This window comes from Oncorhynchus gorbuscha, linkage group LG01, assembly GCF_021184085.1.
Source record: "Oncorhynchus gorbuscha isolate QuinsamMale2020 ecotype Even-year linkage group LG01, OgorEven_v1.0, whole genome shotgun sequence".
Classification (NCBI taxonomy): Eukaryota; Metazoa; Chordata; class Actinopteri; order Salmoniformes; family Salmonidae; genus Oncorhynchus; species Oncorhynchus gorbuscha.
Window position 1 is genome coordinate 16,046,870 of NC_060173.1, and position 14,947 is coordinate 16,061,816.

General features: G+C 43.1%; 1 pseudogene; it reads right to left on the minus strand.

The window, feature by feature from the left end:
- LOC124039862 overlaps window positions 1-14,947 on the minus strand; it is a 141,304-nt pseudogene that overhangs the window by 26,446 nt on the left and 99,911 nt on the right.

Consider the following 14,947-nt stretch of genomic DNA (forward strand, 5'->3'; position numbering starts at 1 on the left):
ATATTCAATTACCACTTGATGATCGTCATCAGAATGCACTCCCAGGAATTCCAGTTCCTCAATAAATGTTTGATTTGTTCGATAAAGTTAATAATTTATGTCCAAACACTTCCTTTTGTTTGCACGTTTAGTAAACAAATTTAAACTCACGAGGCGCGGGCAATTCCAGAGGAAATGTCGGATGAAAAATCCAAAAAGTTATATTACTGGTCGTAGAAACATATCAAACAATTGATTCTATACATCTTTAGGATGTTTTTATCATAAATGTTCAATAATGTCCCAACCGGAGAATTCCATTGTCTGTAGAAAAGCAATGGAACGAGAGGTAACTTTCTCATGACCGCGCATCACGAGCCCATGCCAGACCTCTGACTCATTCCCCTCTCATTCAGCCACCCCTTCATAGTAAAGCAACAAACAATGTTCTAAAGACTGTTGACATCTAGTGGAAGCTTTAGGAAGTGCAATATGACCAATATCCCACTGTGTCTTCAATAGGGGATGTGTTGAAAAACTACAAGCCTCAGATTTCCCGCTCCCTGTTTGGATGTTTTTCTCATGTTTTTCCCTGCCATATGAGTTCTGTTATACTCACAGGCATCATTCAAACAGTTTTAGAAACTTCAGAGTGTTTTACATCTAATAATATAATAATTATATCTAATACTAATAATAATATGCATATATTAGCATCTAGGACTGAGTAGGAGGCAGTTTACTCTGGGCACGCTTTTAATCCATAGTGAAAATGCTGTCCCCTAGCCCAAACAGGTTAATACATTAGCAGAAATGTCTAAAAACCCGTTTTTGCTTTGTCATTATCGGGTAATGTGTGGAGATTGATGAGGGGAAAAACAATTTAATCAATTTAAAAATAAAGCTGTAACCTAACTAAATGTGGAAAAAGTCAAGGGGTCTGAATACTTTCCGAAGGCACTGTATGGAGTGCAGTGACGTGTCCTATAAGGAGCATGGGTGGCAAATCTGATGGCCGAATGGTAACGAACATCTAGCCGCCCGAGAGCACCCTTACCTGCCGATCTATTAATTACGTCTCCGTAATCTAGCACGGGTAGGATGGTAATCTGAATCAGGGTTAGTTTGGCAGCTGGGGTGAAAGGGGAGCGATTTAGATAGAGGAAACCAAGTCTAGATTTAACCTTAGCCTGCAGCTTTGATATATGCTGAGAGAAGGACAGTGTTCCATTTAGCCATACTCCCAAGTACTTGTATGACTACCTCAAGCTCTAAACCCTCAGAGGTAGTAATCACACCGGTGGGGAGAGGGGCATTCTTCTAACCAAACCACATGACCTTTGCTTAAGAGGTGTTCAGAACAAGGTTAAGGGCAGAGAAAGCTTCTTAGACACTAAGAATACTTTGCTGTTGAGTGTTTAACACAAAATTCCGGGGTTGGGCCAGCTGAGTATAAGACTGTATCATCTGCATATAAATGGATGACAGGGCTTCCTACTGCGTGAACTATGTTGTTGGTGTAAATTGAGAAGAGCGTGGGGCCTAGGATCGAGCCGAGGTGTACTCCCTTGGTGACAGGCAGTGGCTGGCCAAAGACCCCTCAGAGACACCAGTACCGCTTAGCCAGCCCACAAGAATGGAATGGTCTACCTTATCAAAATCTTTGGCCAAGTCAGTAAAAATAGCAGCACAACATTGCTTACAATCAAGGGCAATGGAGACATAATTTAGGACCTTTGGGTTGCAGTGACACGTACATAACCTGAGCGGAAACTAGATTGCACAAGTTTTTCCAACACTTTTGATAAACAGGGCAAAATCGAAATAGGCCTATAACAGTTAGGATCAGCTTGATCTCCCCCTTTAAATAAAGGACACACTGTGTCTGCTTTCCAAGCAACGGGAACCTCCCAAGAGGTGCATTACAAACTAGGCCCATTACAACACACCAATAATAGCCCCTCCATTTTAGAATAGGGATTGAATTATTAGTTACAGAGAAACAGCAGAAACAGTGAGTCAATATGTAAAAGATCACACAAGAAGAAACAGTTACTGGATGAACGATGCTCACACAGACACAAAAAGGACGAGGGAATCTAACGTTTTAAACATGATTGAATTTCAATGTCTTGTCAACCCCGGGCGATTATATCTGGTGTGTGGCTGCTATTGTTAGCTGTGCGTTGGCAGAGAGGGTACAGGCTTAGCTGGACATTCCGAGCGATTGCCTGCCCCGCTACTCTAACAAGCCCAAACAATGAGACTGAGGCTGATATCCTTTATGCTGCCTGGCTGCCCCCCCTCAAACATAACCCCCTATAATCCTCACTGGAATGAACACATATCATCTCTGGCTGATTGACTGAGTCACTGCCATGTCATTGTTATGAATCTGAATAGCTTCTAGGAAGCTGAACAGCAACAGAATGACATCCTTTTTAAATGAATCACTTCTAATAGTATTATTATACAGTAATATGGTGAGATCTGTTGACTTTATCAAATATTGTAATTTCTCCCATTTAGGATAATGTCTTGCTCCAGTCTTTATTACCCCTATAGGACCATTTCATTTACCTGTATTGTCCACCCCATGTATACACCTCACTAACATCATGATCATTTTTTTCCCCAAGATGGCATAGCAGTTCAGACGTCTTTTGTCCTCGCCTTGTTGTGTCCCGTATATATATATATATATATATATATATATATATATATATATATATATAACTTTTTTCACATACATTTTTTAATTTTCCATCGACTCATCTTCAAAACACTCTCCTGCAACCCTCCTCACCAATTTATATTTATAAAAAAGTATTATTTGCCTCAAATCTGTAATCCTCCAAGAACCTAGCAAGAAACTCCAAGAAGTTAGCCAGAAACTAGCCAGAAGCTAGCCAGAAGCTAGCCCAGAAGCTAATCCAGAAGCTAATCAGAAGCTAGCTCAGAAGCTAGTTAGCTTCTTTACTGGCAAATCGTTAGTATTCAGCTAACCACGGTTTGTGGTCATCAGCTATCCTTTAGCTCGAAAATCTATCGCCAGTTTTGTACGGCGCAGCGCGGCTCGGAACGGAACATACCGGACCTATTTTTCTCTCCATGTCCCTGGATTTCAACCGCTCTCTGGACATTCATACCTGGATCTCACAGCTAGCTAGCTGCTATCCGTGTGACTATCGGCTTTCGTCGATTCCGGAGCAAACATCAATTATTCCGGAGCTAGCGAGCTCCGTCAATCACTCCTGAGTTTCATCAATCACTCCTGGGCTGCAGTCACCTATCCGGACCCGTTTTACTGCCTACGCGGAGTCCCACCGGGCATTCACAACTGGACTGCCGACGTTATCTACCCGAAGGAGTTATCCGGCTGGCTCCTCCGTCGCGACGTTACCTGAACGCCCATCTGCGGCCTGCTTACCGTTAGCTGTCTTATCGGCTGCTATCTGAATAGTCAATCGGACAATTTATTTATTTATTTTTATTATTATTATTATTATTATGTTTTCTTCTTGGGCCTCTAACTATATCTATTGTTTTTATTTTTGTTGTTGTTGTGTGAATTGTTGTTGTGTGAATTGTTTGGATTAATCCCCTCTACCACACGGAACCCCACTAATCTACTGACGGAACGCAAGAGGTGGTTAATAACAAACCTCCATCCTATGCTAGCTTGCTACCGATGGCCTGGTTAGCCGTCTAAATCGCCGTGACCCCCAACCAACCTCTCCACTCAACGGACCCTTTTGATCACTCGACTAAGCATGCCTCTCCTTAATGTCAATATGCCTTGTCCATTGCTGTTCTGGTTAGTGTTTATTGGCTTATTTCACTGTAGAGCCTCTAGTCCTGATCACTATACCTTATGCAACCTATTAGTTCCACCACCCACACATGCAATGACATCTGCTGGTTTCAATGATGTTTCTAGAGACAATATCTCTCTCTTCATCACCCAATACCTAGGTTTACCTCCACTGTATTCACATCCTACCATACCTTTGTCTGTACATTATACCTTGATGCTATTTTATCACCCCCAGAAACCTCCTTTTACTCTCTGTTCCAGACGTTATAGACGACCAATTCTTATTGCTTTTAGCCGCACCCTTATTCTACTCCTCCTATGTTCCTCTGGCGATGTAGAGGTGAATCCAGGCCCTGCAGTGCCTAGCTCCACTCCTATTCCCCAGGCGCTCTCTTTTGACGACTTCTGTAACCGTAATAGCCTTGGTTTCATGCATGTTAACATTAGAAGCCTCCTCCCTAAGTTTGTTCTATTCACTGCTTTAGCACACTCTGCCAACCCGGATGTTCTAGCTGTGTCTGAATCCTGGCTTAGGAAGACCACCAAAAATTCTCACATTTTAATTCAAAACTACAACATTTTCAGACAAGATAGAACTGCCAAAGAGGGCGGTGTTGCAATCTACTGCGGATATAGCCTGCAGAGTTCTGTCCTGCTATCCAGGTCTGTACCCAAACAATTTGAACTTCTACTTTTAAAAATCCACCTCTCTAAAAACAAGTCTCTCACCGTTGCCGCCTGCTATAGACCTCCCTCTGCCCCCAGCTGTGCTCTGGACACCATATGTGAACTGATTGCCCCCCATCTATCTTCAGAGCTCGTGCTGCTAGGCGACCTAAACGGGAACATGCTTAACACCCCAGCCATCCTACAATCTAAACTTGATGCCCTCAATCTCACACAAATTATCAATGAACCTACCAGGTACCTCCCCAAAGCCTTAAACACGGGCACCCTCATAGATATCATCCTAACCAACTTGCCCTCTAAATACACCTCTGCTGTCTTCAACCAAGATCTCAGCGATCACTGCCTCATTGCCTGCATCCGTAATGGGTCAGCGGTCAAACGACCTCCACTCATCACTGTAAAACGCTCCCTGAAACACTTCAGCGAGCAGGCCTTTCTAATCGACCTGGCCGGGGTATCCTGGAAGGATATTGATCTCATCCCGTCAGTAGAGGATGCCTGGATATTTTTTTTAAATGCCTTCCTAACCATCTTAAATAAACATGCCCCATTCAAGAAATGTAGAACCAGGAACAGATATAGCCCTTGGTTCTCCCCAGACCTGACTGCCCTTAACCAACACAAAAACATCCTATGGCGTTCTGCATTAGCATCAAACAGCCCCCGTGATATGCAGCTGTTCAGGGAAGCTAGAAACCATTATACACAGGCAGTTAGAAAAGCCAATGCTAGCTTTTTCAAGCAGAAATTTGCTTCCTGCAACACTAACTCAAAAAAGTTCTGGGACACTGTAAAGTCCATGGAGAATAAGAACACCTCCTCCCAGCTGCCCACTGCACTGAAGATAGGAAACACTGTCACCACTGATAAATCCACCATAATTGAGAATTTCAATAAGCATTTTTCTACGGCTGGCCATGCTTTCCACCTGTCTACTCCTACCCCGGTCAACAGCACTGCACCCCCAACAGCAACTCGCCCAAGCCTTCCCCATTTCTCCTTCTCCCAAATCTGTTCAGCTGATGTTCTGAAAGAGCTGCAAAATCTGGACCCCTACAAATGAGCCGGGCTAGACAATCTGGACCCTTTCTTTCTAAAAATTATCTGCCGAAATTGTTGTCACCCCTATTACTAGCCTGTTCAACCTCTCTTTCGTGTTGTCTGAGATTCCCATAGATTGGAAAGCAGCTGCGGTCATCCCCCTCTTCAAAGGGGGACACACTCTTGACCCAAACTGCTACAGACCTATATCTATCCTACCATGCCTTTCTAAGGTCTTCGAAAGCCAAGTCAACAAACAGATTACCGACCATTTCGAATCTCACCATACCTTCTCTGCTATGCAATCTGGTTTCAGAGCTGGTCATGGGTGCACCTCAGCCACACTCAAGGTCCTAAACGATATCTTAACCGCCATCGATAAGAAACATTACTGTGCAGCCATATTCATTGATCTTGCCAAGGCTTCCGACTCTGTCAATCACCACATCCTCATCGGCAGACTCGACAGCCTTGGTTTCTCAAATGATTGCCTCACCTGGTTCACCAACTACTTCTTTGATAGAGTTCAGTGTGTCAAATCGGAGGGTCTGCTGTCCGGACCTCTGGCAGTCTCTATGGGGGTGCCACAGGGTTCAATTCTTGGACCGACTCTCTTCTCTGTATACATCAATGAGGTCGCTCTTGCTGCTGGTGAGTCTCTGATCCACCTCTACGCAGACGACACCATTCTGTATACTTCTGGCCCTTCTTTGGACACTGTGTTAACAACCCTCCAGGCAAGCTTCAATGCCATACAACTCTCCTTCTTCACAATAGTATCTCGGACCTGCCTGGTGTGTTCCTTGTTCTTCATGATGCTCTCTGCGCTTTTAATGGACCTCTGAGACTATCACAGTGAGGTGCATTTATACGTAGACTTGATTACACACAGGTGGATTGTATTTATCATCATTAGTCATTTAGGTCAACATTGGATCATTCAGAGATCCTCACTGAACTTCTGGAGAGAGTTTGCTGCACTGAAAGTAAAGGGGCTGAATAATTTTGCACGCCCAATTTTTCGGTTTTTGATTTGTTAAAAAAGTTTGAAATATCCAATAAATGTCGTTCCACTTCATGGTTGTGTCCCACTTGTTGTTGATTCTTCACAAAAAATACAGTTTTATATCTTTATGTTTGAAGCCTGAAATGTGGCAAAAGGTCGCAAAGTTCAAGTGGGCAGAATACTTTTGCAAGGGACTGTATACACCTCACCAACATCATGTATACACCTCACCAACATCATGTGTACACCTCACCAACATCATGTGTACACCTCACCAACATCATGTGTACACCTCACCAACATCATGTATACACCTCACCAACATCATGTCAACACCTCACCAACATCATGTATACACCTCACCAACATCATGTCAACACCTCACCAACATCATGTGTACACCTCACCAACATCATGTGTACACCTCACCAACATCCTGTGTACACCTCACCAACATCATGTGTACACCTCACCAACAACCTGTGTACACCTCACCAACATCATGTGTACACCTCACCAACATAATGTGTACACCTCACCAACATCATGTGTACACCTCACCAACAACCTGTGTACACCTCACCAACAACCTGTGTACACCTCACCAATAATTCATGTACACCTCACCAGCATCACGTGTGCCACCTCATGGATTCTACCCTGTTCTTTGTGAATCATCCATGATGCAGGGCCTTCATTATGCCAGCACACAGTCTTAAAGGCTGCGTCCACCAAAGCGTATAACATACATGGCTCAAAAACGCATCAATACTCCAAGAAGCTTACTCAGAGAAACATGCATAAACATGGTATAGAATAAAACGTTGGCTTTGTTCTGCAGTCGAGCAACCAAGACTTGAGCTATACAACTCAAATGGCTTTGTTCATGTTATGTCACAGTGTGTTATTATTCAAGGGCCAGCGATAACGATTTGTTTCATATTTCTTGTGTTGTTGTCATGTTCTGGTGTGTGGCAAATGTAATAGCTAGCTACAACCATGCAAGCAAAGGACCGGTCACCATAACAACGATGGTAAGTTGGTGATTTATTCCAGGAGTGGAAAGGAGAAAATGAGGGTGAGGAAGGTGAGGGGTGTTGGAGAGAGAGAGGGAGGGAGGGATGGAGAAGGGGCTGGGGTAATCATTTCCTACTGATGACAACGGGGGACATTCAGGGAAGGAAAGGGGGAGTAAGGGGGGCAAGCAGGGAGGTAATGGAGAAAATTAGCCAAGAGATTTTAGTGTTTTAGACTCCATGCTGTGCTGCTGTAGTGACACTGGGTCACAATGGAGCAGTAGCAGCTTGTATTATGTCAATGGCTGGTTCATGTTCAGTGGGACACACTGTAGCAAAACGGTTTTGAACAGAATTAGTATTGGAACAGGATCCCTGTGTCAATACTCCTCGTTCGCCTCTCACTCTTCCTCTACCGCTCTCATTCTCCCATTCTTTCCTCCTCTATCCTTCCCTCTCCTCCTCCTCCCCTGGCTATTGTCCAGTATTGGCCTGGCTGGCCGGCTGTGTGTCTCAGTGCTTATCTGGAGCACACAGTGAGTGCTGGCTAACAGAGATGTCTCTGCGGCCAGACAAGCCCAGTTGGAGAGTCTCTGGATCTGCTGGCTCTGTGACTGGTGGAGGGGTTCAGGAGCAGGCTCTGTGACTTTTGGGAGGGTTCAGGAGCAGGCTCTGTGACTTTTGGGAGGGTTCAGGAGCAGGCTCTGTGACTGGTGGAAGGGTTCAGGAGCTGGCTCTGAGACAAGTGGGGGGGTTCAGGAGTAGGCTCCGTGACTGGTGGAAGGGTTCAGGAGCTGGCTCTGTGACTTTTGGGAGGGTTCAGGAGCAGGCTCTGTGACTTTTGGGAGGGTTCAGGAGCTGGCTCTGTGACTGGTCGGGGGGGGTTCAGGAGCAGGCTCTGTGACTGGTGGAAGGGTTCAGGAGCAGGCTCTGTGACTGGTGGAAGGGTTCAGGATCTGGCTCTGTGACTTTTGGGAGGGTTCAGGAGCAGGCTCTGTGACTTTTGGGAGGGTTCAGGAGCTGGCTCTGTGACTGGTGGAAGTGTTTTGGAGCAGGCTCTGTGACTGGTGGAGGGGTTTAGGAGCAGGCTCTGTGACTGGTGGGGGGTTCAGGAGCTGCCTCTGTGACTGGTGGAAGGGTTCAGGAGCAGGCTCTGTGACTGGTGGAAGTGTTTAGGAGCAGGCTCTGTGACTGGTGGGGGGGTTCAGGAGCAGGACAAGGAGAGCTGTGATATTATCACTTATCACACACAGGTGCGCTTACACACTTACACACTCTTACAGTTGCATGGATGACACCAAGGTTATTATAGTTTCATGTTTTTATATTCACTTTTATTTCTATTCATTTGGGGATTTAAAAAAAAATCAGTTTAGTTTCAGTTATTTTTCAGACCTGATTTGCATATTTTAAAATTTTGTTTATATTTATATTTAGTTTTTATATGATTTCATTTTAGTGTTAGTGTTAGAGACAGAAAGCATTCGTGGGAGGCCATTTGTGTAGAATATATTTGTGTGTGTTTTTTGGGGAAGTCACTTTGCAACTGTTGGGCAGTAATACATAAGGTGATGGGTCATGTCATAGTTTACATTCGTATTCAGACCCTTTGCTATGAAACTTGAAGTTGAGCTCAGGTGCATCCTGTTTCCATTGATGATCCTTGAGATGTTTCTACAACTTGATTGGAGTCTACCTGTGGTAAATTCAATTGATTGGACATGATTTGAAAAGGCACACACCTGTCTATATAAGGTCCCACAATTGACAGTGCATGTCAGAGCAAAAACCAAGCCACGAGGTGGAAGGAATTGTCTATAGAGCGCCGAGACAGAATTGTGATGAGGCACAGATCGGAATAAGGGTACAAAAAATATTCTGCAGCATTGAAGGTCCCCAAGAACACAGTGGATTCTTAAATGGAAGTTTGGAACCACCAAGACTCTTCCTACAGCTGGCTGCCTGGCCAAACTGAGCAATCAGGGGAGAAGGGCCTTGGTCAGGGAGTTGACCAAGAACCCGATGGTCATTCTGACAGAGCTCTAGAGTTCATCTGTGGGGATGGGAGAACCTTCCAGAAGGACAACCATCTCTGCAGCACTCCACCAATCAGGCCTTTATGGTAGTGGCCAGACAGAAGCCACTCCTCAGTAAAAGGCACATGACAGCCCACTTGGAGTTTGCCAAAAGGCACCTAAAGACTCTCAGACCATGAGAAACAATATTCTCTGGTCTGATGAAACCAAGATTGAACTCTTTGGCCTGAATGCCAAACATCACGCCAAAGTACAGAGAGATCCTTGATGAAAACCTGCTCCAGAGCACTCAGGACCTCAGACTAGGGCGAAGGTTCCCCTTCCAACAGGACAACGATCCTTAGCACACAGCCAAGATAACGCAGGAGTGGCTTCGGGACAAGTCTCTCAATGTCCTTGAGTGGCCCGGACTTGAACCCGATCGAACAGCTCTGGAGAGACCTGAAAATAACTGTGCAGTGACGCTCCCCATCCAACCTGACAGAGCTTGAGAGGATCTGCAGAGAAGAATGGGAGAAACACCCCAAATACAGGTATGCCATGCTTGTAGCATCATACCCAAGAATAATCAAGACTGTAATCACTGCCAAAGGTGCTTCAACAAAGTACTGAATAAAGGGTCTGAATACTTATGTAAATGTCGTTTTAGTTTATTTTTAATACATTTGCAAAAAAATTCTAAACCTGCTTTTGCTTTGTCGTTATGGGGTATTGCGTGTAGATTGAGGGAAAATCAATTTAATCAGTTTTAGAATAATGTTGTAATGTAATAAAATGTGGAAAAAGACAAGGGGTCTGAATACTTTCCCGAAGGCACTGTAAATACTGAAATAGCTACAGCAAATAGGATTAGGCCAATTACTCCGAATGTCACTTGTTGTGCTATGTATGAGAGGTTGGCATGGTGAATGAGGGAGTGTGAGTGGGAGGGGGGATATTTAAGTGTGTGTGCCGCTTTTGTCTCTATGTGGTGCATGCTTGCGTGTAAGAATGTGTGTGTTCCAAGGTTATTATAGTAAACTGAAACAAAAATGAAAAAGAATTATGAAAAAAGAATAGTAATCTGAAAAACAATAATTAACAGACCTGTATGAAAAACTATAACTTATCTTTGACTCCAAAACGAACTAAAGTCAAATATAAAACCATCATGAATTATGTTCAGCATTTTGAGGGTTTTCAAGCTACTGAAGCTGGTGGATAAATATGACCAGTAGATAGCGATGTTTCAAATAGGCCTAGCTTGTGCATCACTATCACTAGCTAACAGGGGGAAAAATCATCTAGGTATTTAAGTTAATTCAATTTTTTTAAACAAAATTGAAAAAGCATTGGATTGGTGTAAACATGGGCGAGAGAGAGTTTCCTTCTATAACGAAGTTAAGAACGTACCTTAATCTCACTCCACAGCTAACTTGAAATTGTAGTTAGTTTTTCTATAGGTCAAACGTGCGTCTGCGAGCAGTGAATCACTGGTTCGAGCACCGTATGGGGACAGGTACAGTGGAGGAAGCTACACTGCTAGCAGCACACTGACGTCTGTTTCACTGGTTCCTTGCCTCGGGATCGACAGCTCAGCTCAACGACTGGGGTCACTCACTGTGTAGTCTGTTTCACTTCTGTATGTTTTGCACAAATCTATACTTTATTATTTAAACCTAACTTAAATAAGGTATTTCTGTAAAAAAAAAAATACATTTGCTACAATTTCGACAACCTGTTTTCACTTCGTCATTATGGGGTATTGTTTGTAGATTTCTGGGGATAACTATTTTAAAAATCCATTTTAGGCTGTACCGTAACAAAATGTGGAAAAAGTCAAGAGGTCTGAAAACTTTCCAAAGGCACTGTAAGTGATAATGCCTGAGAAGCCGGTGTTTGGAGGATATACATGACTCGTTTCAGGAAACTAGGCGTATGTCACGCGTCACTACTTCAAAGGAGAGCCATTTGAACGTACACATTTTTTTAAATTATCAACATTTGTTTTTTGGAAGAAATGCCTTCTGGAACATGTGAACTTTCATGTGCCTTAACAACAAACTTGTATGACATCTGTAAATCTGAATTAAATTGTTAAAATTGCTGAGATAATGAGTGGGCTGGACATGCTGAGAGATGAGTTTGGATTGGTTTGCCACGCTTCTGTCTATTTGAGCTGGTCAGTATGTATGTGTAGGTAATCCTGTCTAACGCGGCTTTAAAAAACATTGTGTAGTAGAACTGCATAAGTGTTGCTCTCCACTTTCTGGAGGACCGAATTTTGAAATCAGTGGAATTGGAGTATGATAGCTTAGGAGAACATATGTCTACGGATTACATCTTCAAACTAAGGGCAACCATGGCATCTGTGACAGAAGCGTCCAGCCATGTATATCGGTAAGATAGTCCAGCTTACTACATTTTCAGATATTACACATTTCTAATTTAGTCAGAAATACATTTTAAATGTCAAGTTAATGTGTAATGTTAGCTAGCTAACATTAGCTGGCTCTCTAGCTAACGTTACGTGTACTGTATGATCTGTGTAGTAATATTATTTGTATCTCAGAGCCATTTGCATTGCCAGCTATAGCCTAATGTTAGCTAGCAAACATTGAACCTTGTTGATTAGCTACCTGCAGATTCATGCAGGGTAGTAACGTCATGAGTTGGGATTATGGTTCATTGTTTAGCTAGCTAGCTACATGTCTTAACAAAAGTATCAATTTCATTAAAATGTTCATGATGTCACTGCAACACGACAGCTGTTGACAGACGTAGATGGTAAATTCTGCTACATAAGAACGAATCGAGCCGGTCGGTCACATATTGGTACAGGTTTTGTTAGGCCCGAGATGAGAAGGTTGAGGGCCTGCAAACCATGCCAATATATCCTTCAAACACCGGCTTCGAGGGCATTATCACTTTTATATAACAGGTAACATTTTCAAATATGTATATATATTTTTTTCATTAAAAACTTTATTTTGATGAATTTATTTATACTATTTCATCCTTCCACAAGATATAGTCCTGACACAAATCTAGTGTTGCTTCCCAATCCGGCTGGTCGTTTGTTCTTGTCAGAGACACGACCCAGTCATTAAGTCTTTTTGTTCCGTATCCATTTGTTCCTTCTAAATGTTCCATTGCCATACTGGCTGGCAACGTTCTTATCCCCTGCTAACCCTAACCCTAACCCCAACCCTAACCCCAACGTTCTTATCCCCTGCTAACCCTAACCCTAACCCTAACCCTAACCCCAACGTTCTTATCCTCTGCTAACCCTAACCCCAACGTTCTTATCCCCTGCTAACCCTAGCCCTAACCCTAACCCCAACGTTCTTATCCCCTGCTAACCCTAACCCCAACGTTCTTATCCCCTGCTAACCCTAACCCTAACCCTAACCCTAACCCTAACCCCAACGTTCTTATCCCCTGCTAACCCTAACCCTAACCCCAACGTTCTTATCCCCTGCTAACCCTAACCCTAACCCCAACGTTCTTATCCCCTGCTAACCCTAACCCTAACCCTAACCCCAACGTTCTTATCCCCTGCTAACCCTAACCCTAACCCCAACGTTCTTATCCCCTGCTTGCTAGCTGGCCAACTATGGCTAATTTACAGTCACGTCATACTGTGCAGCCAGAATTACAACAAAGTATCTGCATTTATATTTGTTTAAGCTCTTTTCTAGTGACATTTATTTGGATACATCCATAACATTGAGCTAATGATTTCACCTGGCATAGAAAACGTGCTCTTTTGTCAGAACACTATTGTTCAGAGGAGCAAGCCAACAACACAGATAACACAATAACTTCAAACTGAAGCTGGAAAGACAGCAAACTATCTGCACTTCGTTTCATTTGGCCTGTTTTCTATTGATATTTCTCTGTATATATCCATCAAAATATGCTGATTTATGATTTCGACTGGCTGAGAAAAGCTGCCTGCCTCTTTGTCTCATTCTGGCTCCTGACACGTTCATTACCGCTGGAGATCGAATTTGAATATTAAAACAATATTGCAAATGTTGGAGATATAGAACGCAACGTTTATACAACGTTATACTAATCTCTAAATGTTAGTCTAAAAGAAATGTGAGATAATATCAAGATGCTTTTTATAGTGAAGATTTTGTTTATAAAGTACCTGGCTGGGCTGATGAGACAGAGGATTGCGCAGTCAGATGGAACAGAGTAAATAGGCCTTTTAACGTCATAGATTTAGACACACACATTGTACAAATATGTTATATAACCTACAGCATCGTATATCCCAATGTTTTATGGGTACATAATCACGATAGGACAAAGGTTGATATCGCCCAACCCTAATATATTCACCATCTCTTTTAGATGCATACATTATCTCTCTTATCTCTCTTACGCACACACACGCACGCACACAGAACATGAGCCAAATCTCATTCACACACAAACAAATCAATGTGTAAAGTGCACGTAGGTGTGCACTTTAGTGTCTACATAATAGAGTTATGCAGTGTTAACTTTAAGTCGATATACTGTAAATTAACGAGTTTGCTAGTCTGCAATCTCGGCAGGTCTGCATGTCATCATATCATGATATTGTATCGTAGCATCGTTTACCCTCTTCTGCCTGCTCTCGGCAGCAGCCAGCTGTGCTGACATCCTCTCCTGCATCTTCCTGCAGTGCGCCATGACTGCCTCCAGGACTGAGATGGGGCTGGAGCCAACTGGTCGGCGTTCTTTGTCCCCCCCAGGGACACAGTCAAAGTCCCTCTGCAGGGCCAGGAAGGGGTCCGTCAGACTGAAGTGTCCGTAACGCTCCTGCAGGAACACATCCTTACGCCGCGCCTACGGAGAGATAGAGGAAGACAGAAAGTTACATTTGAAAAGAATCACATCAATCACTGACCAAGAATGTTGGTCATGTTCATATACAGAGAGACAGAGAGCGAGAGACAGTGACAGAGAGAGACAAATGAAGGTTAAGTATAGATAACCATTTTATTAGAATCACATCAGTCTATGACTATTTGATTTATATAACTGATTTATTCTTAAAAGCAAAGTGCATTAGGTAGGTATTTGTTTGATGACTACTATATGAACTGATTGATTATCATTATCATGATATTGCCAATTATTTCAATGACTATTTCACTAGTAAAGTGGAAAAACTGTGAAATGATAACATTAAACGGTGAACCATCATATTTTTGTATAAAATATTGAATAATGAAAGAGGATTGCTGTTTTGAATTTGGTCAAGTTAGTGTGGGAGAGGTGGAAGAACTATTGTTATCTATTGTTATCCATCAATGGTCCTTCTGTAGCTCAGTTGGTAGAGCATGGCGCTTGTAACGCCAGGGTAGTGGGTTCGATCCCCGGG